Source organism: Vespula vulgaris, chromosome 22 (genome assembly GCF_905475345.1).
Source record: "Vespula vulgaris chromosome 22, iyVesVulg1.1, whole genome shotgun sequence".
Taxonomy (NCBI): Eukaryota; Metazoa; Arthropoda; class Insecta; order Hymenoptera; family Vespidae; genus Vespula; species Vespula vulgaris.
The window spans coordinates 276,585-299,277 of NC_066607.1; the positions used below are offsets into that span (position 1 = coordinate 276,585).

Genomic DNA, 22,693 nt, shown 5'->3' on the forward strand with positions numbered 1-22,693 from the left:
AATAATGCTTCCAGTACAACTTCCGACAGAGTTATAGCAAGCTTTATCGATTCGGTCCAGAATCTCGTCGGTCTGCAAAACGATATTAATTCCATAAGCATTCGGACTCTCACTCAAGCTATCAAGGCAGTAAAAACGAACGAAACCTGCGTATACGGCCTCAATAAGTCTTCTCCGCAAGCATAAGCATACATTGCATCATTTGTCAATCGAATCATTAGATATTTTAGTGCTCTAAATTAATCGAAGTAACGATCGAACAGCGTCGACAAATAGCGAGAAAGTCAAAACTTTGCCAGAATTGTATCTGCACTAATAATCATCGTATCGTAAGTGATGAGACGTAACACTACATGTTACATCATAACGAAACAATACTAACAACGCCTATATTATCGAATAATACGAATTTTTCCGCAATTGCACATTACTATAGCCTTTTATTAACGCCAATAGGATAACGTACGGACAATAGTAACGTCAAAAGGATAATTGTACCTGCAAGTATCGTGTATTTTAATAGATGATGGTTAAGTCGTATTTTATGTCCGAGAAAATGGCGAACAAATAAATTTCCTGCGTAATGACATACCTGTCCATGGATTGTACAATGATAGTAAGGTTATTCAAAATTCAGTTAAGATGCAATCTGAATTATTAAAAATCGAATTCTTATATATAAAATAAATTGCTTTATACTTCCAAACTTGAATCAAACTATACTCTCGCAAACTATGAACCGTTGTAAATTAACGATTACAAAGGTCACATGTACAAAATCCTGGTTATTATTCATCATATCATAGAATAATTTAGCATTATAACAAAAATCCGCTACTCAAAGCAATTGATCATGTAGTCAATATGCAACAATAACATTGATAATACTAAATAAATGCAAAAAGATTTAGTTATACACCAACATTGACATGACTGCAGAAACAGTTCGTAACGCATTACGAGAAGTGAATCTAAGAGGACGTGCAAAAATAAAGAAATCTTTTCTTACAAGCTGCACATGAAGCTCCGACTGCAGTTTACGAAAAAGTATAAAAACTATACAGATTTTGATTGGGCATGAGTAGTATGGTCAAACGAGACGATAATTAATTGTTTTCGGTGTGATGGACGCGAATGAACATGGCGGAGAATTGAAGACAATTACATCACGTTTATTCAATACTGAAGTTTGGAGGAGATCATATCATGACTTGGAATTGTATGACCAGTGAAGGCATAGGATGTATCGAAAATATTCAAGATTGAATGATTGCAGCATCATACACATCCGTTTTGCAAAAAAGTTTAATTGGAAGAAAATAGAACAAGACCGCAGAAGAAATCATTTTCCAACACTTTGGACCATCACAATTTGGATAATGATCCGAAACACCAAATTAAAACCATCAAACAATAGTTAACAGCTTACAAATTTATTGTTCTAGACTGGTCCCTGCAATCTTCCGATCTAAATATTATAGAACACCTATGAGATTTATTAAAAAGAGCAGTTGCCAACTTCGATCACAATTCAAGAAGTATTATTAAATTATGGTGGTCAGATGTTAAAACCGTTTGGGAAAATGTTAAGGCTGAACAATGTAAAAGATTATATAATAGTAAATACTATATCATGATATATAAAAACCATTGGAGACGTGAAAGCAAAAGGAAGGTATACGAAATACTAACATTTCATTTTTTTTAAATTCAAAAATTTTATCAAGTTATTAATATCTTATTAATATACATATCTTATATTAATACTTACATTAATATACTATTAATATTTGTTTAATTAAATAAAAATTCAAACACTATGGGAACATTTGATCAATTTTTTGAGTCACTGTATTTTCTCAAAGGATGGATGATCCGCTAACGTCAAAATAATGATGCACAAACTTCTTTTGAATGAGTAGTGTTCTGACTATTCGATTCCGATAGATATCCATACATCTTGGACCGCATAATGAGACCAATTAGATTTGTTAAATACACTACGTATTCCACAAGAAACAATTGTGAGCGAATGTGCAATTTTTCAACTTCGCGGGTTTTGCAATGCAATCGAGAAGACTTTCTCCAATTACGAGATTAAGAAGGAAAATTGTCTATTGCTTTCATTTCTCTTTTTGACGAACAAACGAGATCGTAAGCCTAGACTGAACGGAGTGCTTGTCAAAAAATTAGAGTACTCTATGATCACTATATTGAAAATTGTTCAAGTAGAAGCATCTTTTAACGAATTCAAACAATTAGCTAAAAACGTAACGATCAAAGTCAAGAATCATCGCTGATCCTCCGTCATGCACATCAGTTATCATGCTGGCGTTCAAATTACCTTAATATTAGTAAGGGTGCGTTACTGGCAAGTTGGTATCAGCATTACATAACATATTCATGGTTATATAACATACCGTCGAGCTAAACCAACGGTTCTGGATCACATCATGGGCCGCGTCATCGCGTTACTGACAGCCGATCATTTCTGATTGTAGTTATCGATTATTATAGACCACTGTATATTAGGGAGAAACGTAATCATAACTGCGAAAGGCTGAAGGCATACGTGGCTGTATTCATCTGCTTTTCTGCGCAAACTATTTATTTAGAATTAGTCAGCGACTTGGTAATCGAGACCTTCATCGCTTCATTGAAAAAATTCTTTGTTCGCCGAGATAAGACCCCATCCTGACACATCATTCGCATAAAAACAATTCGAATGGCCAGGTGGACATACAAGCGAAGCGTCAAGAATCTTGCCCCTTTACAAATAGAGACAGATTAAATGCAGCTGTTTGTAATTATCTGATAGAAAATAAAGTAAAGGGAGCTCCACCAAAAGATTGCAACGAGTATGTACTATTTGCATGGTACAGAGTCACGCCTAAATTAGTCGAGTCGGTATCTCTACTTACGACACAACCTCTGGCAAAATCTAAAGAAATCTAAGTTATTTTGTAACTCATTGCATTATCGAATCTTTAATTTCAAGATTTTACTTGATTTTTTATATTTCTTTCGTAGTTCAAGGAAGCAAACCTATATCATGTTTACTTCAATTAAATTGGCATATTAATCACTTTCGAAAGAAATTCTCAAGCGATCGTGATCTTTTTATGAGTGATTATTAAAGAGAACGTAGAAAACATATCGATACCTTTTAAGCCAAAAAAAGTAAATGGAAGAACGAGCAATGTCTTCCACATTAATATTTTTAATTGTAAAAATAAAACCATTAATAAATACAATTCGGCATTGGAATATATGCTAATGAAGCCTTAGTATCAAATTCATATGGCAAAGCTTATCTCTATATAGTATGAAGGAATACAAGACCAAAATATTTTTATATCGAATAATTTCGAATGGGCTCGAATAATTTGAAATGGGCAATACGTGTTCTCCGTCAATCCTAGGGCATAATGAAAAAGCCGAATCGCAACAAATATCTTCAACTTACAAACGGCTCAGAGAAAGAAAATTATAAATCTGTGTATGTCACCACCATAATCCTATATTTTCCCTGAATCTAAAACATCGCTCTCCAATCTCCCTTCATGATCGTCTCTGTACCGCAATCTCCAGAGCAAAAGAATTTCGCTTTGAAAAAGCACTCGAATTTATAAAACTAGATGCATTAAATAAAGAAGAAAAAGAGAGCCAAAACTATAATCCAAAAGTCACTAGATGTATTCCATTTGCCAGACAAGTTTACATATACAAATATCATCAGTCATAACATCGAGACGATTGATTCAATAGCCATCACTCTACGACATTCTAATACATACAATAAAGGCAAGATTAATAAGCAGATAAGCAATCTGCTAGACAGTAATATCACTTAATCGTCTTTATATTATATTGCTGTTTAACTAACTTCTTTGCATCGTCCCAAAGAAAGCTGATTCAAACAGTAATAAGAGATAAAAATTCATGATCGACTAGAGAATACTGAATGAGAAAATGGTCAAAAATAGTTACTATCTCCCTAGTATTACAAAGATATTAGATCAACTTGAAGGCGCAATATATTTTAACATATTTGACCTTGCATTTGGCTTCCATGAGCAAGGAAGACACACAAATCACTTACTCTGCTCCCTATGGTTACTAGAAATTCGTTTGAATGCTATTTGAACTGAAAAATGTATCATGAACATTCCAAAGATTAATGAATTCAATATTGTCTGAGTTAAAAGGGAACGAACTTTCCGTCTATTTAAATAACATTGTCATCTTTTTAAGTTGGTAACGAAACGTAAAATTCCGAAAACTATCCCATAGATTATGACAAACAGATTTAAAGTTGTAACCCAATAAGTATCATTTTTAAAGAAAAAAATGACAAATACATGGGTCATGTCATTAGAGCAGCAAGTAAGATAAGGATAGTAAAGGACTTTTTAAGGTCAAGGTCGGCCAAAAACATAAAACAATTTTTAAGTCTTACTGAATACTATAAATATTTCATACCTAGTTTTTCAACCATTAGCAAATTACTTACGAATATTTTTAAAAAGAATCGAGAAGAAATACAAAAAACAGCTTTTATACATTTAGTAAATCTATTACGTCAGGAATCACTTTTATAGTATCCTTTATAGTGTCTTTTATATTATAGTGTCTTTCATTCAATCATTTTTCGTCCACAGACGCTTCGAACTACATACAGTTACTCTCATAAATACTTGGACACGTAATGATTGTAAAATTATCGCTTCATATACTTATTTATTATATGTTTACGGAATTTATTTTGTTGTAATAGATCAAAATATTTATTCCAGTACACATACAAACAAAAATATATGCTTTATTTTTCATTGGTTTATACATATTAAATTTTAGTCAAAATTAAGCACGGTTTTGGGATCTCAAAAATATTCGCACTTTATGTATATCTCCAGATTATTCTTTTTAAACAGTCCGTAAAGTGACTCGGTGATATTAATGTTTGTAAATATAATGCGAAAAGTCTTTCGTTGAATTAATTTTATGTCAGATTTTATCGCGAAAATACTCTAAAAATGGCTCGAAAAAGCAAAAATACCTCATTCTACATTTGACAATTATTTATTTACCATAGAAAGAAGGGGAAAACTTATCGAGAAATTAGTAACATATTAAATTTAAGCAAGGGTACCGTCACTGACATAATAAGAAAATACATCAAAGAAGATATAATCGAATATATCCTGCAAAACTATTTGATTCATGCGAGAAAAATAGAATTCTATGAAAAGTAAAGAATAATCCTGAATTAAGTGCTCCAAAATTAACTTTCGAATTATTTGAAGAAAGTGGGAAAAAACTGCATGTGAGTACAATTCGCCGAGTGATATATAAAGGTGGTTATCACAAAAAGGTAGCTCGAAAAAAGCCGTTCATAAATAAAATAAATCGAAAGAAACGAATGACATTTGCGAAAGAATTCATTTCGAAAGAAAAAATATGGTGGAACGACATAATTTTTGTTGACGAAAGTAAGTTTGAGTTCTTAAATTTGAGTTAGGATACAACTAACAAATTAATGTAGCAAAAAATTAATACACAATTTAAAAGAATTTTCAAGTCACTCTAAAACATGGTGGTGAAGAAATGATGGTATGGAGCATCTCAACTGCTATAGGACAAAGTAGGAAAACTACTTTTTACCGATGGTATTTTAGATAAAAATAAATATTTAGATATTTTAAAAGAAAATTTAACACAAAGTGCAGTGAAAATGGCCATAAGTGATAGTTATAAGTTTTATGAAGACAATGATCCGAAACATGAATCTCGGAATGTTCAAGAATATCTACTCTATAATTGCCCTAAAATATTAGATACTCTGTCATAGTCACCGAATTTAAATCCCACGGAAAATCTATGGGATTTACTGGATTGTAACTTTAGAATAACGCCGATAAAAATAAAGAATATTAAAAGCTCATTTAATAGAAAAATGAAGACATCGCAAAATTATTTAGTAAAAATAATTTCTGCTATGCCCACACGTTTGAGAGAAATAATTAGACAAGAAGGATAAGCAACAAAATATTAAAAAATTGTTATAATTTAGTTTGTATATTATTAAATAGTTATGAACTGTTAAGGCTGCTCATCACCTTTTGCTCGAAGCGCGGGTGACTTCAGCGATAGGTATGGACAAAATATAAATTACGAATACGTCTATCCACTTTATATTAACAACTATTACTAAAAACAACAATAATAACATAACATAATATAATATAATATAATATAATATAATATAATATAATACAATATAATATAATATAATATAATATAATACAATATAATAATAGTACAAATTTATTTAAATTTAATTTATGTATATTAAACAATATGAAAACAAATGCATATAACAAACAGGCAATCGTTTACTTCACGGAAACAAAACACACTACATACAAATGTTTACCATCCATTACCATTATCATCGTATTGAAGATAATTATTCTGCATAAATGTTACGCTGTTAGTTTAATGGTTTTTCGTCAACTACACTATGTATCGGATATGTAATATTCGATATAGCGCCGAAAGAAAAAAGCGAAAAGCCGATTGAAATAATAATCATAAGTTGTAATGTTTATCACAATTCGAACGTTGCGTACGTGCAATTTGTGCCACGTAATTCGTAAGGATCAGCATAGAAAATAACAAAATTGCCTTCAAAGAAGAAAAAGTATTTGTAGGAAAAAGCGTTTATGAGAAAGAATGTATGTAAAATAAACAAAGTGCGACTGAAAAAATGTATGTAAAATAAACAAAGTGCGAAGAAAAGCACTAGTTCACTATAAGATTAGTTCACTCTATACTACTTCAACTATACTGCTATAAGGTTAGAAAAATGTTTGTATTAGTAAGTGTACACGGAATGATAGTTTCGGCGTAATTCTAACAATAAATGTAAGCTACGTGAACAATATATAAGAAATATGCAGGTGTGGAGATTAGGCGATATCTAGGCGCACTTTGTCTGGATGTAGTTCGTAGGCCCGTGCCATAAAAGAATAAATACTTGAATGAAAAAAAGCGATAATAAGCGAATAAAAGAAAAAAGCATAATTATCGATATAAAATAGTAGGCATGAGTGCGAACAGAGTAGAACAGTTCACTTGAGTTTTACTTCTTGAATATCAAACATCGAATGTTGGGCGAGTGTATAGAAAAGAGGAAGTTTGTATATCTCGAAAGGCAGCAGAGAATATATTCTTTCTTATTTAATATATCATTTATTCTTACCGAAATACTCTGGCCTAAACCTTATAGTATGTATGTTAAAATTAATATTATTATTTGTTAAAAATATTAAAAATAATTACTGAATACTTACATATTATATTATTTTAATACAAATGGAAAAAACATGAGTTCATTTCCACACTACTTATGAGGTAGAAGTTCCTTCACTTTTTTCTTTTACGTAATTTTCACTGTATGACTAGTTCACTTTATATTACTTCTACTACTACTACTGAAAACAATAATAATAATAATATAATATATATGATATAATATAATATAATATAATATAATATAATATAATATAATATAATATAATGATAATAACAGAAATTTAGTTAAATATAATTTATATATATTAAACAATATGAAAGCAAATGCAATATGATCTTAAGGTATCAAGACAAAGAGAAACGATTTGTTGAAAGATCGTGCAATAAACCATGACGTAAAATGACACATTTTTCCTTCTTTTCTTATCACGAATTACCATCATCACATGTATCCTGATGTACATACTATAAGCATATTCTTCTATTTAAAGTAAACTCTTACAGAAGAAATCATAAGAAATTGACGCTGGGAGAAAAATATCGTAGATAATGTGGAAGCGAACTCATGTTTTGATCTTTACTAAAAATAATATATAATATATATAGTCTAATTATTAATTATTAATTTTAATTATTAATTTTGAAAAAATAATCAATAAATGTATATATTTTATATACATTTGTCATCAAACAAAATTATATTGTTGCTGTGTCCTATCTAGCACAAATCAAAGTGAAATTCACGTCAGTCACCAATGAAAAAATAAATATGAGAGATTGGATAGTAAGATTTAACTAAATTATGAAATAAGAAAAAAAAATAAATTAATTCATTATTTTCGTTTACATCGAAACAATAAAAAAAAACACATGGATCATTTAGTCTCGAACCTACGATTTCTGTATTACGAATCTAAATGCTTATTAATATGCTACATTACAATTTGAACGCAATTGTGAATGTTTAATCTATTAATCCTATTTTTAGAATTTTTGAAAAAACTTTAAATTTGTGAATAGTATCCTCGAAAAAAACCATTTTTTAATACGACTTTTTTCAAAGAAAATAAAGCTTTTTTAAAAATTAAAAAAATAGAATTAATAAATCAAAGCTTCATCTTTAAAATGAGACCTTGTTCATCAAAATCCGTCAAGAATTATGCCTGTTTTACTTGATAGGGTAAACCATTGTAATAAACTCAGGAGTGATGAACAGTCTTAAAGACGAAACACAGAATCGAACGTCTACGCTTTGCCAAAAAAAATTCATTGGAGAAAAAATGGAGAAGAATACTATTCTTAGATGAAAACTTTTATCTGAATAGTCCTGATGAGTTTCGATACTACTTTCATGATATACGAAAAGAGACAATGTCAACAATGCGACGACAAATGAAAGGAGACAGCGTAATGGACCGACATCAGTTATTTCGACAGGGCAAATATAAAATTCATAAAAAGAAGATGAATAAGAATGACCGTTATATAAATTTAATTAAAGATAAAATAAATAAACATGCATAACGCATTTCTGAACATAACTTCATTTTTCAGCAAGATAATGTAGCAATGCATACATCAAGATTGATCCAATCATATTTTAATGAAAATAATACAACCGTTTTGCCATGGTCTGTACCTAGACCTTAATGTTATTGAAAATTGCTGATTACAAGTTGTTCGCGATATATATAAGAATAATAAGCAGTATGAACACGTACAAAAATTGAAAAATTTTATTGTACACAGGTGGTATAGCTTAAATCAAAATCATATCCAAAATCTTTATAAATCATTATCAAATCGCCTAATGGAAATAATAGAAAACCAAAGGCAATGTATCCATTATTAAATAATAATGAATGTTTAATTATTAACATAATTATTGTTAGGTACAATATATGTTGATTATTATTTAATTACTGTACATATACTATCATTTCGTTCTTCGAATAAAACAATTTTTTTTATTATCCACAAAACTTTATGATATTGTGACTTATTCCTACCGAACTGCATATGCAGGGGTCATTTTGAAATTATACTTATTAGCATAGATATAAAATTTTATATGCTTCATTGAGAAATTAAAAATAGCACACTTGATATCTTTTTGATAAAGAGTGTATATTATTGCACGAAGGATATTCCTTGATACCGTTTATTGAATCATTCTTATCTCCAATGCGCTCACACTATGTATGCGCGGAAATTAATTTCAAAATCTGTCTTGTAGTGAGATAATTAAAATATGCAACAATTTTGAAAACTGTACAAGATAATTTCATTAAAAATACTTTCTTTTTCTTTTTACATAAATACAGATAAAGAGAAATCTACATGCTATTTAGATATGTTTACTAAACTAATAATGGTATTAATTTTAAATATTTATAATACAAATACAATTAATAATACAAATATAAAACAATTTTCAAAATCACTAATAACAAAAATATAAAAAATTCAATAGAACGTATGTGTGAGAAAGTAGCATGGGAGGTGAAAACACTGAGGAGAAAGTAAGATAGTCGATCGGCAGTCACGAGCGAATAACTTTAGTAAATATTATCAATAACTGAGTAATCTGATAAACCTTATAAAGTGCTATAAATCCAATTTTAAAATATAACTGTTATAATTTTCTTATATTATTATTTAAAAAACTATAAAAAGATATCAAATTGCACAAAAATATCAAATGTGAATATACCATACGCGAAGCATTTCTGTCAAATAACAGATTTAGAGATAATTTTGGCAACACGTGCCGCCGAACATTACAAAATTATCATTACAAAATTAATTTAAAATCTGTTAATTGACACGCGATAACGTTCTGTAATGTACCATTATGCACCATTATACACCGTAATGGATTCTCTCAAGCCCATAATAAAGAAAATAGAAAGCGAAATAGAGTCAATATAGGAGGTCACAAAGATAGAAAAGAAATTAGCTAAAAGAGTAATTGACAAATCAGAGACAATAATAAAATCAAACAGACAATTTGGATGCGATAAATATTCAATAAATAAAATACAAAAGCTAACAGGGCGTTTTAAAGCAAATTTTCAAAATGAGGAATGAACTATAGAAATGTTTAATCGTCTCATTGCGAACTACAACCTTTTAAAATACATAATAACCAAAATAAAAAATGGTCTTTCTAATTCATAGTCTTCTAATCGAATGGACATACTGATTAGACAAAAAGTAGATGAAAGAATAATCGCAATTAATATAATTATAGACACTATTAAACTATTGGACGATGTACGTCGATCAGCGAGTTTTTTCGTAGGATTGTTAATATATACAAATAATTAATCCAAATTTACTTTGACTTAATTCAATGAAGAACTTAACTTTAGAAAGAACAACTTTCTCAAGGTCGTAGAAGTTTGCTCATATTGCAGTAAGAATATGCTCGTTCTAATAATAAAATTACCATTAATCAAAAATATAAGATAAAGTTAATAAAGTTTACTCCCTATCTGTAAGAATAAAAAAAATAATTTTCAATTTATAGAAATGTTAACAAAATTATAACAATTAACAGAGAGAACCAATATTATATACCATTAACAGAGGACAAATTCATCAACTCATCAAAGATATCCAATCATCCAAATAATATTGTCATCCAAAACATGCGAAACAAATAATACAATTTGAGACGCCGTGCGAAATAACCAAGTACATAGGAAAAACTCGAATTGTTTGGAACTTCGAATTGTATGCAGCGTCTAATGAACGTAAAAAATTCTTCGTAAATTATTATCGCATTATAACAAAAAGAAGTCAGTAATAAGAAATCATGAATCAGAAGAAGGAAATTCTGAAAAATGGAATAATATTACTGAGCAAGCAAGAGCCTGAGGAATGCTTTATTCGTCTAAACAATAACCTGATAGTTATTTGATAACAACGTTCGTATAAGAGTTGCAGTTAACTTCAAAAAATGAAATGATGTAACTAAAGTAGATTCATACCCGCTGTCTAATATCACTGAAATATTGAGACCGATTTAGGACAAGCAATAACTCCGTTCAGATGCTTTCTTTATCAATAAAATTGATTGAATAGTTAATATTCATGCAGAGATCGTCAAAAAACCTCGTAAACTCTGTACAAGTAATTTTTTAATTTCCAGAATCTGTCTAATCATTTGTCTTCTCACTCATTTCTTAATACCTTATTATCGATATATCGATTTAGATTGCAATTAAATAGACTAAATATGAAACAATAAGTAAAACGTACACTACATAACGTGCTTTTTTCGACAATGTCAGGTGATTTAATATTTGATTTCGTAAGCAAACAAGAACAAGAGAAATTTTAATTAATTACATTGTTAATTAAACAACTTAAACTGTTGCTATTATAATTTCTAATAAAAATAGGCATGTGTAGAAAAATATATATAGTAGATAAATTTATCCGTTTCGTAAAATTATATTCGTGCAAAAATGCGACAAGGAATAAAGCGATTAAGAACAATTTAAAAATATTCTATTAAAATATACCTTGTGTATAATCTGCCTAATCATTTAACACTAAATATATCGGCGTTTCGCGATTCTTACCAAAACCTGACCGATGTATTAATTATGTAATAAATGTTTTTTCAGCTGATATTATCAACGTATTGTAAGAAGTAACGTAACTTTTAAACAATCATAAAATAATCACTCATCTATTTTCATTTATATATATATATATATATATATATATATATATATATATATATATATATATATATCATACATAATATAAACTGGAGATCAATAGTGGCAGTATCTACTTTACTTAGAAATAAATGAAGAATTATTTTAATTTATTTAGTGGCACTTTTTGCAAATGATAGGATTTTCCTTGATATATTTATCGCAAACATATTTTTTACAGTTTATATAAAATTTAGTTGTTTCGTTTTCTTTTGCGCAATCATATCTAGCATATTTTCCTCAAATGGGAAATATTGTCCTAGCCACTTGATGTTCTTTGTAAGTTTTCTTTTTCTTCTCGAAGATATTTGTGATATTCTTCGGTAAACTCTTCTGCCATTTGTAGTAGAAATTGTCTAGATATATTTTGTCTACTTGTTTTTCTATAAAGAATCCATTCATTTATACCAGCCAAATGAAGTATATAAAAAAAACTTGTATAAGCCACCATTAGATTTTGATTTTACGCTGTACTTTTTTTTGGCTGGTTTGGATTTATAAATTGTTAGAGTACAATTATTTGTTTTTTAAAGTACTGTTGAGAAACATTTCAATTTGTCTGTTGCTGATTTTGCTAACTAGGACAATTCTCTTCTATTATTTCGAATAGTCTCAAATAATATTGTTCGTTTTACCAATAATGTTGTTACTAGTGATGCACTCGTGAAAAAGTTATCCGTCGTAATATTTCTCCAACATCCAGTAAACAATTTAACTATTTTGAGGAAAACAAATTCATCGAATGATATTGATGACGATCGGGATTCTAATTTTCCCATGTATTTACTGTTGGCATCCGATGATAATCAAAACTTGATGCAAAATTTATCAGGCTTACTTATATATATTATGAAGTGTGTAAATTTATATCTTACTTTTGTAAGGGTAAATTAACATCTTGCTTTATGAAGAAATAATTGCTCATCAAATCAGATTCATATCAACTTTGTAACTATTTTGATTATTCTCAATAACATGTTCATTACATGTAAAATTAGAGCAAAATCATGTTAAAGTGTATACAACTATCCATAGTTGTAATACTTAAGTCCAAAGATGATCCCAAGTAGAAAAGTTTAGAAAATGATAAAAAATTTGTACACCGGTCAAATGACCAGTTATGGTAAGAAACGGTGGTGACAAATTTTTATCAGAAGAAAGAAAAAAAACCGAAGGTGAGAAATTGATTAACAAGAGAATCTAAGACTTTACAAATAGTTGATGATAATCAGAAAAAATAATATATATGGTGTATGTGTGTGTGTACACATATAAATTCATAATGAAATCGTGTATTGGTCAAATGACCGGGGCTTGGTACGGTTAGTGTTAAAAATGTACAACTCATAAGTAAATCCAAAAAAAAGGAATTAGTAATGATCATGCTCGTCAATAATTTATGGAAAACATTATAATCAATGTCTCGTGCCGATTCGAACCACTTATTCGCAACATGACAAACACTGAAAAGATTTTCATTTGTTCACTCACTACTTAGAAAGTTCTGGGAGCTAGAAGACTCGTTCACACTGTGAATCGAATTTAGTACGTATATTGATTCGCAGTAGGTTGAAAATAAGGTAGATTTGCACCGAAGTAGATTGAAAATAAAATAGGTTGAAATTGCTGCAGATTGACTTCATAAATTAACTTGAAAATGCGCTAATGATCTGAAAAAAGATAAACAAATTTTTTATTTAATTTATTCTAATAAGAAAAAAATCGAAAAAATAAATTGACTAAAATTTCAATATTTATTTAATAGTGGTAATATTATTTCTTTTATAAAAGAAGTATATTGGATTTTTGATCACCTATGATGCCACTGGCTTTAATACGCGATAATTTATTAATTAAAAAACGAATAATAAATTCGCTTCGCGAATATTTATTATTTCATTTATATATAAATACGGTCTATGTAATTACAAAAAAGTAAGATAAATAAAACTTTATTCTAACAAAGACTGACTCTATGTGGTAACTATATCTAATAGTTAATTGAAATCGTAAAGCTCAAACAAATTTAACATAATAGAAAAACATTTATCTCACAACTCTTCTTTTATTTTATAGAAACAAGGATTAATTCATCCATTTATATGAATGCATAATAACTGCATAATAATAATCTAAAATAAAATCAAAACAATATTATTAATAACTATATTCAGTTATAACAATCATTAAAAATACACAAGATAGTCTTATTATAACTACTAGCATCTTAAATATTTCCATTATTTGTAATAATATTGGAAAACTTTCATGGCATGAAGTAACAAAAATTGTTAAAAGTATATATCGGTGAAAACAAAAAGAAGTTAATCAAGTTTTTACTAATAAAAAGTAAGAAATTAAATAAATAAAAACAATACAAAATAAAATGTTATAACAATATTAACTATTACCTATAACAGGTATGGGCAATTTCTCTACTGTGATCTGCACAATTCACACTATCAATTCCTCTACTACTTCAAGTATTACTTAAATTTACTAGCCACAATTTCATGCATCTTATTAGAAACAAAAGCAATACAATTCTCAGGACACGGTAGTCTCCTTCCATCTTAATGGAACAAAGAAGTAGAAGTAATTACATGCAACTAGCGATCCACAAGAGACTCGATTCTGAGCTACAAAATATTAATAATGTTTATAAAGCTAATTATTTTATAATGAAAGTATGTAACAAGATTAATAATTGTGATTTATTAATAATTATGATAATTATTAATTATCCTAAGATCAAATAGAGTTAAAATTTCATTAGAATAATTAATTAACAAGAATTTACTTATTAACATATGCAACAAAACAACCGACTGTTGTCGTTAATAGGGATAATATTATTCTCACTTCAAAGGAAAATTTCATCCATTGCTATTTATCTGACATTTAGAAATAAAGACAAATTTTTTAAATCATACTAATCAAAATAGAACAGTAGAAAGTTCGTCCGTACTATAATATACATTTTTATACTAGAATTTACTGGAAATTTTGTAAATTGAAAGAGCTTTGTTGTATTTGTTATATTGAGCTAGAATGTATCAATTTATATGTATGCATAATGACTTCTTTGATGTATGTGTACATGTGATGGACATATGTTAAAATTTGTGTTAATTATATATGGTGGAGTCTTATATACATGTGTTTATAGTTTATCTTAGAAGTGCATAATCAAATAAACACAACTGATTGACCGCATATATCATCGAAAATACCCACTACATATATAAAAAACTATAATATATATTAATTTCACTTAAATTGTTTAGAATAGAATCTAAAATAGCAGTCACAGAATATAATATATTTTAATGTTTAAATTGTGTTAGTTTGAAATGGTAATATTATAAAGTTAAAATAATACAAATAATGCAGTCTTTCCTTGAGCAAAATACTTTTTCATTCCCTAAGTATTTGATATTCTATGCTCATATTCTTAACTTACATATAACAATGGATGTCAATAAAGATATTAGAAGGATGAATAAAGATTTATATCTATATTTATATATTAATATCTTCCTTATTTGATATCCACAAACAATCAAAAAATGTATGTCTTTATGAAATGCAACTGAAAGATCAAAAGTATATGAAATTATCCAAATTTTAGGATATAGCCTATCCAAACTCACACAAACCCAATGGAACTCGATGTAACCGGATTGAAAATAAAATTGAAAATAAAAACAATTAATTTCTCTGAACTCATAAGAAGAAATATCAAACATTAAAAGATCATAAAGTTTGTTACATATGAGAGTATTTAAAATATCTAAGAGCATTTGTACAAGATTTAGATATCTTAGAAGAAAATATACGTTATGGAATAGCTTTATCATGTATTTTTAGCTTTATCTTGAATGCAGCAAGAACTCATTAGTCTCTGTTTATTGAAACAGATATCTTATAATACAGTATACATTACAGAATAACTTTACTTTGTATTTTATGATTGAAGTGAAAACTCATTAGTTCCTTTATGCTAACATTGAAACATTGGTAAAAAGCTGCAAATTAAGATTCATATTCTAATTTCACTTTTGATACAGTAAGAATGTAGCTATATCTTCATTTTAACGTGCATAGATGAAAACTGGATGGTTGATATTTGTTTCTAATGAGTTCCATAAACTTTATTTCTTCATTTCAATAAGAGGAAGATGCTGTTACCAAAAGATGTACGAAATTACACAAGAAATGAAGAAAATACACAAAAAATATTCCTTCAATTTTAAATATTAAAAATAATAAAAGTGAAGAGTTCTTGAATATTAATATGATGAACAAATTGAAGTAAAATTGATTTTGAAATAGCTGAAAGAAAAGATATGATAGCAGAATATTTTCAAGATTTAAACACAGAATTAAAAAATGTAGATACTTAACAGAAATAAAATTTATATTTACATATAACACATTTTTACCACTGTCGACTCCAGTGGAGTAAATATTTTTTGGCAACTATGATGAAAATGCCAAAATTAAATGAATTGACAACAACTTGTTTGTAAAACAAGTAGTTTTAAAAACAAATATGAATTGCAACCTGTCTATTGAATAATATATTAAAATTGTACAAGTTTTGAAGTTATCAATGATCATTTCAAGTATCATAAATAATAGAATAAGAACATACATTTAATCCTTTGTATTCCAGCCTAATGACTCATATAGTATATCAACAACTCCAGCACTATATTATTTATACGTGTGTGTGTGTGTGTGTGTAAAACAAAAAATACAATTGCTGCAATAAAACAAATTATTCACTCGTTAGCTATATTATATAAAACAAACTCAAGTTTATAAATCTTCAACAAAATAAAAATTTTATGTTTTGCAATTTGTCATATTTTTAAAACAACCACCTATATGCATATAAATGGATTTCCCAGGGTTTCCTAGAATTTCCCAGGGCAACTATCACAAAATTCATTAGTTTCACATCTTTTTCCTTTCTCCTATCTGTTAGAGCATAAAGCATAATCTCATTTCTTTCCTTTTCGCATTATATGCAACTTTTTATCAAATTTGGTCTCAGATGTCGAAGTTGAAAGTCTTGATCACTCTTCTCGGAAGTTATCTACTAGTTGATCAACTAATCTCTTGATGTACTTCAAATATGAAGTTTTATTTTTGTTCTTTTTCACACTTTTATATAAAGAGTATGAATTTATGAACAGACACATCAGTTTATGTTAAACGATGAAATTAGCAAAACAATCGTATCACTATGACAGTAACAGTAGATTTAAAGTTCATATCTCAAAAAAAATTCATATTATTGGCAACAATGGAATGCAAATGCATAAAAATAAAATGATTTAACACCATGATACTCTATAGAATATACTTCAGTGATATTCAGTGTTACAAAAAAAAATTTTATTGTAAATAGAGATTAGTATAAAAAATATTAAATCATATTTTATTTTAGTTTTTAGTATATTACAAGAGCTTCTTTGTTAATTAGTTTTGTTTATTGTAAAAGTTTTTTAGATAATAAAATACTTCATTTGTTTCTATGCTGCTCTAAACAGATATAAAAATATCTAATTGCACAAGAAGTACTAATAATAATATATTGTCATAGTTGTATTGTAAATGTTATAAAATATTTATTTTGTTTATTTATTCTTATTATTATTTCTGATTTTATAGAACTTTTTTTATCACATTGTTAACTGCATATAAAAAATCAGTATCTATTTAATTACTAGCAAAAACAATTAACAAAGTAGTTATTAAGTTCCCTGCAATTATATACTTTATTTTATTTAGAGTTATAAATTTATTTATGATTATTATGGCTATTTATTATAGCTATTTATCCATCTATTGAGATGATCTAAATTCACATAATGTAATGTTGAAATAATCTGAATTTAATTAACTTACATAACAAGCTGACATAGTATTAAGGACTTGCAAAAAAAGTCCATTTCTCTATGTAATCCTGGAAAATTACTGATAATCTTCTTTTTGCTAGTGGAGGTATATCCTCTGAAAAGAAATAGCAGATATTAAATTGTATTCCAAATAAAAATTGATAATTTCATATATAATATAAATTCAAAAGTAAAAATTAAGTGAGATTGTTTAATATATAATTGTTTTTTGTAAAACAATATTAAAATTAATTAATTGAATCATGCTAAAAGAGAAGTCAGGAAATTTATCGATAATTTGTATATTGCATAACATTTTTAAGAACAAATAACATAATATAATAAAATTATTTCTGCAACAAGAAAAATAATATGGAAAAAATATAATCAGCTCAAACTGAAAAAAAAAATTATGAAAAAGTGGAAAAATATCGTTAAACAAAAATACAGTAAAAAACATTTCTCTTTTTTCAATAATTATAATCATTAAAAATACTTTTCTCTTCTATTCAATTATTATTAATACAATTAAAAAAATATTACAAATATTTAAAAGACTTTTTTTTTAATTATATGTATAAGATTAACTTATTACGAAGTTTGTACAACTTTTTCATGATTATTTATTTTTTATTTCTGAATTGCGATTTATACTTTTCTTTGAATATCAAAATTAATAATCAGAGTAATAAAATTATTTATTATAAATACAAAATAGAAATGAAGTATGTACAATGAAATAGCACATAATAAAAAATAAAGATATATATATCTTAATATTATAACATAAAATCGGCTAAAATTTATAAAAATTGTTTATTGCAATATTATATAATTACGTAAGGATACAAAATTAAATTAATTATATATTATATAATTATAACTAATTATGTATTAATTATATAATTATATATTATATAATTATAAATTATATAATTATATAAGGATACAAAAAGTAAAAACGAATTGTTATGAATTTTTATGAATTTATGAATCGAAAAAAATGAAAGACGGTTAGCTTGCTAAAGTGATCGTAAGCGTATCTGGACAACAACATTACAAAAAATGTCACCTCTACCGTATTGACTTGTAATGAATATCATAAAATAACAATTTTTTTTACATATTCTTCTAGACCTTTCGAAAACTATTGTTACGTACAGAAAACAAACGCTTACAAAAGACAAAGTAATAAAGCAATTCTTACGAAAATAAATGTAATGTTCTAAAGATAACAAAAATTCATAATAGATATGTAATAAAGGAGTATTATACGTAAAAGGAAAATATATAATACGAAAAATTATACCTAATAGAAAAAACAATTATTGAACAAAATATAGTATAAACTGCAAAAAGTCACGCAGCTTTATAAACTTTCTTATAAATTAATAAGTTATCAATCAAAAAATAATAGTTTCAAAATCATATACAAAAATAATGTTATAAGACATTATATGTACTGATGACAAGATATATGAGAATAGAAAATTTTGCATTGTAACTATTTATTAAAATAATTACAAATTATTTATGTTAGGTTTGTAAATTGGTAAATTATTTGATTAAAGTGCACAGATTTTAAAATTAAAATTCTTAAAATTCTTAAAGATTTTTTTAAAATCTTTAAAATTCCTAAAGATTTTTATATTATAAAAAAAAGATGTATAAATAAAATACTAAAGATCTTACCTAATTAAATAATTGCAAGTACAGTAAAAGAGCAAACAAAGACCTTTAAGATTCTTTCCTGCAACCATCCTTCCAAGGAACTCGGCAAAGAATGAACTTTTCGATGATAGCCCTCTCTTTTTACTGAAATGAAAGTTCTAAGGATAATCTAAAAGATAGTCTATTGGTCTAGATCTGTAGCCCAATTACAACGATCGATAATTCAGAAATGTATCATTGATTTATGGCGCCCTGTGCATAATTATTTATTTTTATATTGTATATATATATTTATTATCATTTATTCTGTCCTTTCGTTAGAAAGCAGTATATAATATTGCTTCAATTTATTTCTAATCTTTAAATAATACTAATATTAATAAAATAACAATTTGATACAAAGCCAATTTGATAAAGTACAGAGAGTACTACAGAGAATACTAGTATAGAGAACATGTATTTGATCATATTTATATATTTCACACCAGAATCGTATTATTATTTACGTCTAAATACGCTCATTTCTATTAACTGTAAAGTTGAAAAAAATCTATTCGATATCTCGACCAGATTCCGGATCTCTCACATAATCCGGTTATTTATAAATATGATAAAGAAAGAAAAAAAAAGATAATTAATTTTGACTTCATTAATTATATTTGATAATTATATTTGAAAGTATAAACTTTTTTGACTTAATTTTGTAAAATTCCATGTAACAATTGTTGGAGTCATTCCAATGTTGATAAATTAGGAAACCTTATGTCCAAAAAGCGATTACGAATCAAACATCCTGGTACTCAACTACATAGCGCTGGAAAGCTGCCAGAGTAAGAGTACGAATTACTATACAGTGTCATGCCAATTAGTTTTGTTTCTTTAACTAACCTTAAATGGAAATATATTAACTTAAATAGAAAAATAATAAGTATTTTTCTTTCATAATACATTGTATGATACAAATACTTGTAATATATGATCAATTAGTAGAAGTATTATATATATATATATATATATTCATACTAAAGAAAATAGTTTAAAGATATCAGTTTAAAGACAATTTAAATATTATATTTTGGATCTTAAGGACTCAAGTAAATAAAGTTAATTATAATGCCATATAAATTTGTCAAGGTGATATTCTCTTAAAATCTCTACAACTTGATATCTACTAATCTTTGTGAGATCTACTTAATATCAATTATATTACTCAGTAACGTTATTTGTGTCTAAAAATATAATTCAAAATATACTAAATGCAGTTTTGAAAAATTATATGAAAATGAGGGAAAAACGAACATATCATAAAGAGAAACATACATTTTAATTATCATTACAGAATAAATGTTGCTTTCTCATAAAATTATATATTACTTAATACTATTTTTTACTATCATAGTTTGAAACAATTTCTGAAAGAATAAGTAAAATAGATATTTATGTTTTTGATTATATAGCTTATAGAAATAAAAAAAATGTAGAAATGAAAATATACTTTCATAAAGTATTATAATTTTAAAGAATAGATGCATAAAATTTTTATATTGTCTCAATGAATTTTATTAATTGTGATTTTATTATTAATTAATTATTAATTATTAATTATATTATTAATTAATTATAAATTAAGTGATTAATTATTAATAATGTGATTTATTTATAAAACATCTAAAGAAACAAGATCTTTTATTTCTATAACTAATACTGAAGTATTATATATGATATAGGTAGCATATATATGATATATGATAATTATATGATAATTATATGTTTCAGGTCAATAAATAGTAGCCATATTAAAAGATCTATAAAAAGAGTTTTAAGCATCTTTCTGTTTTTGAATGCTATAATCGGTTTATTATAAACAAAAAATGCAGAATTAAAAAATTATAGACGTTCAAAGCTGTTGCTAATTTATTTAAATTTCTACAGCAATATTTAATCAAGTATATAAAAACAGTTTTGGATAGTTTATTAACATTTTAAACTAACATGCAACTACTTTGTATTTACAATTTTACTTCAGAAAGTTTTTTTTTCTTGTTCATAAAATTAAAGATTTGTACAATTGTTGTTTAAAATATTAGAAAATAATTTATAGGAGGCTGTTATTATAGAAAATTAATGTTTGAAATAATATCTAATATATCAAGTCAATTTCATTCCTTTAAAAATCAAATGTAGTTACTTTATTTTAAAATTTTAAAAGATGAATCTGATCTGTAAGTAAAAATTTAATATATTTTCATATCTGTTTAATATTGTTATATCATTTTAAAATATTATTTAAATAAATTAAAAAAAAAATTTTTATTTCAAAAACAAGTTATCTGATCAACTATGTAAATATTAGATTCTTTCTATTATTATTTTATAAAATATAAATCTTTAGAAGATGAAAATGGAAATAACAATGAACATGAAAATAATACTCATTATTATGATAAATATAATAATGGAAATACTATATATATGGAATAAAACAAAACAAATATTGTACATATAAAAGATAATGATGAAAAAATAGATATAGATCTGTCTGAAATTCAAAGAGAAATTATGTAATTTGTAATACTGGACAAAACGAGTAATATTTTATATATTAAAAGGATTATTAATGCAATTACAATAATCTGTCATAGAACCATAGTTCTAAAAGTATCAAAAAAATACACATAAAAACAACAAGTAAAAAGATATAGCAGATATAGGAAAATAAGATCCAGTGAAAGTTCCTATTACTTGTGTATTTGTTATAAAGAAAATATTTTACAAATTATAAAAAAAGAATTTTAGAACAATAATTTGGTAATACCACTGAAAAATGTTTAAGTGAAAATATATTTACTTAAAATGATGAAAAGATCATAGAATGCTTCAAAAATATTATTGATTTAATCAATAATATCTTCATATCATTTGAATTATTTGAATGTTTATCTTTTTATATGATACTGTATTATAAAATATTTCAAAATTAACAGAAACAAAGAAAAGCCAACAATTGATATTAAAAGAGGAAGAAATAGTGCAAAGATAAAAATTAGATTGTTTCATAGTATC

At 26.5% G+C, this 22,693-nt stretch overlaps 1 long non-coding RNA gene across 2 annotated transcripts in view; it reads right to left on the minus strand.

The window, feature by feature from the left end:
- The window catches only part of LOC127071687 (uncharacterized), a 108,548-nt gene extending 88,775 nt beyond the window's left edge, over positions 1–19,773 (minus strand). For both annotated transcript variants that reach the window (XR_007785190.1, XR_007785191.1), the window contains exons 1-3: positions 19,652–19,773; positions 17,970–18,074; positions 13,542–13,720 (exon numbers count right to left, since the gene is read on the minus strand). This is a non-coding gene — a long non-coding RNA (uncharacterized LOC127071687). The remainder of the gene's footprint in view (positions 1–13,541; positions 13,721–17,969; positions 18,075–19,651) is intronic.
- Positions 19,774–22,693: the final 2,920 nt, after the last annotated feature.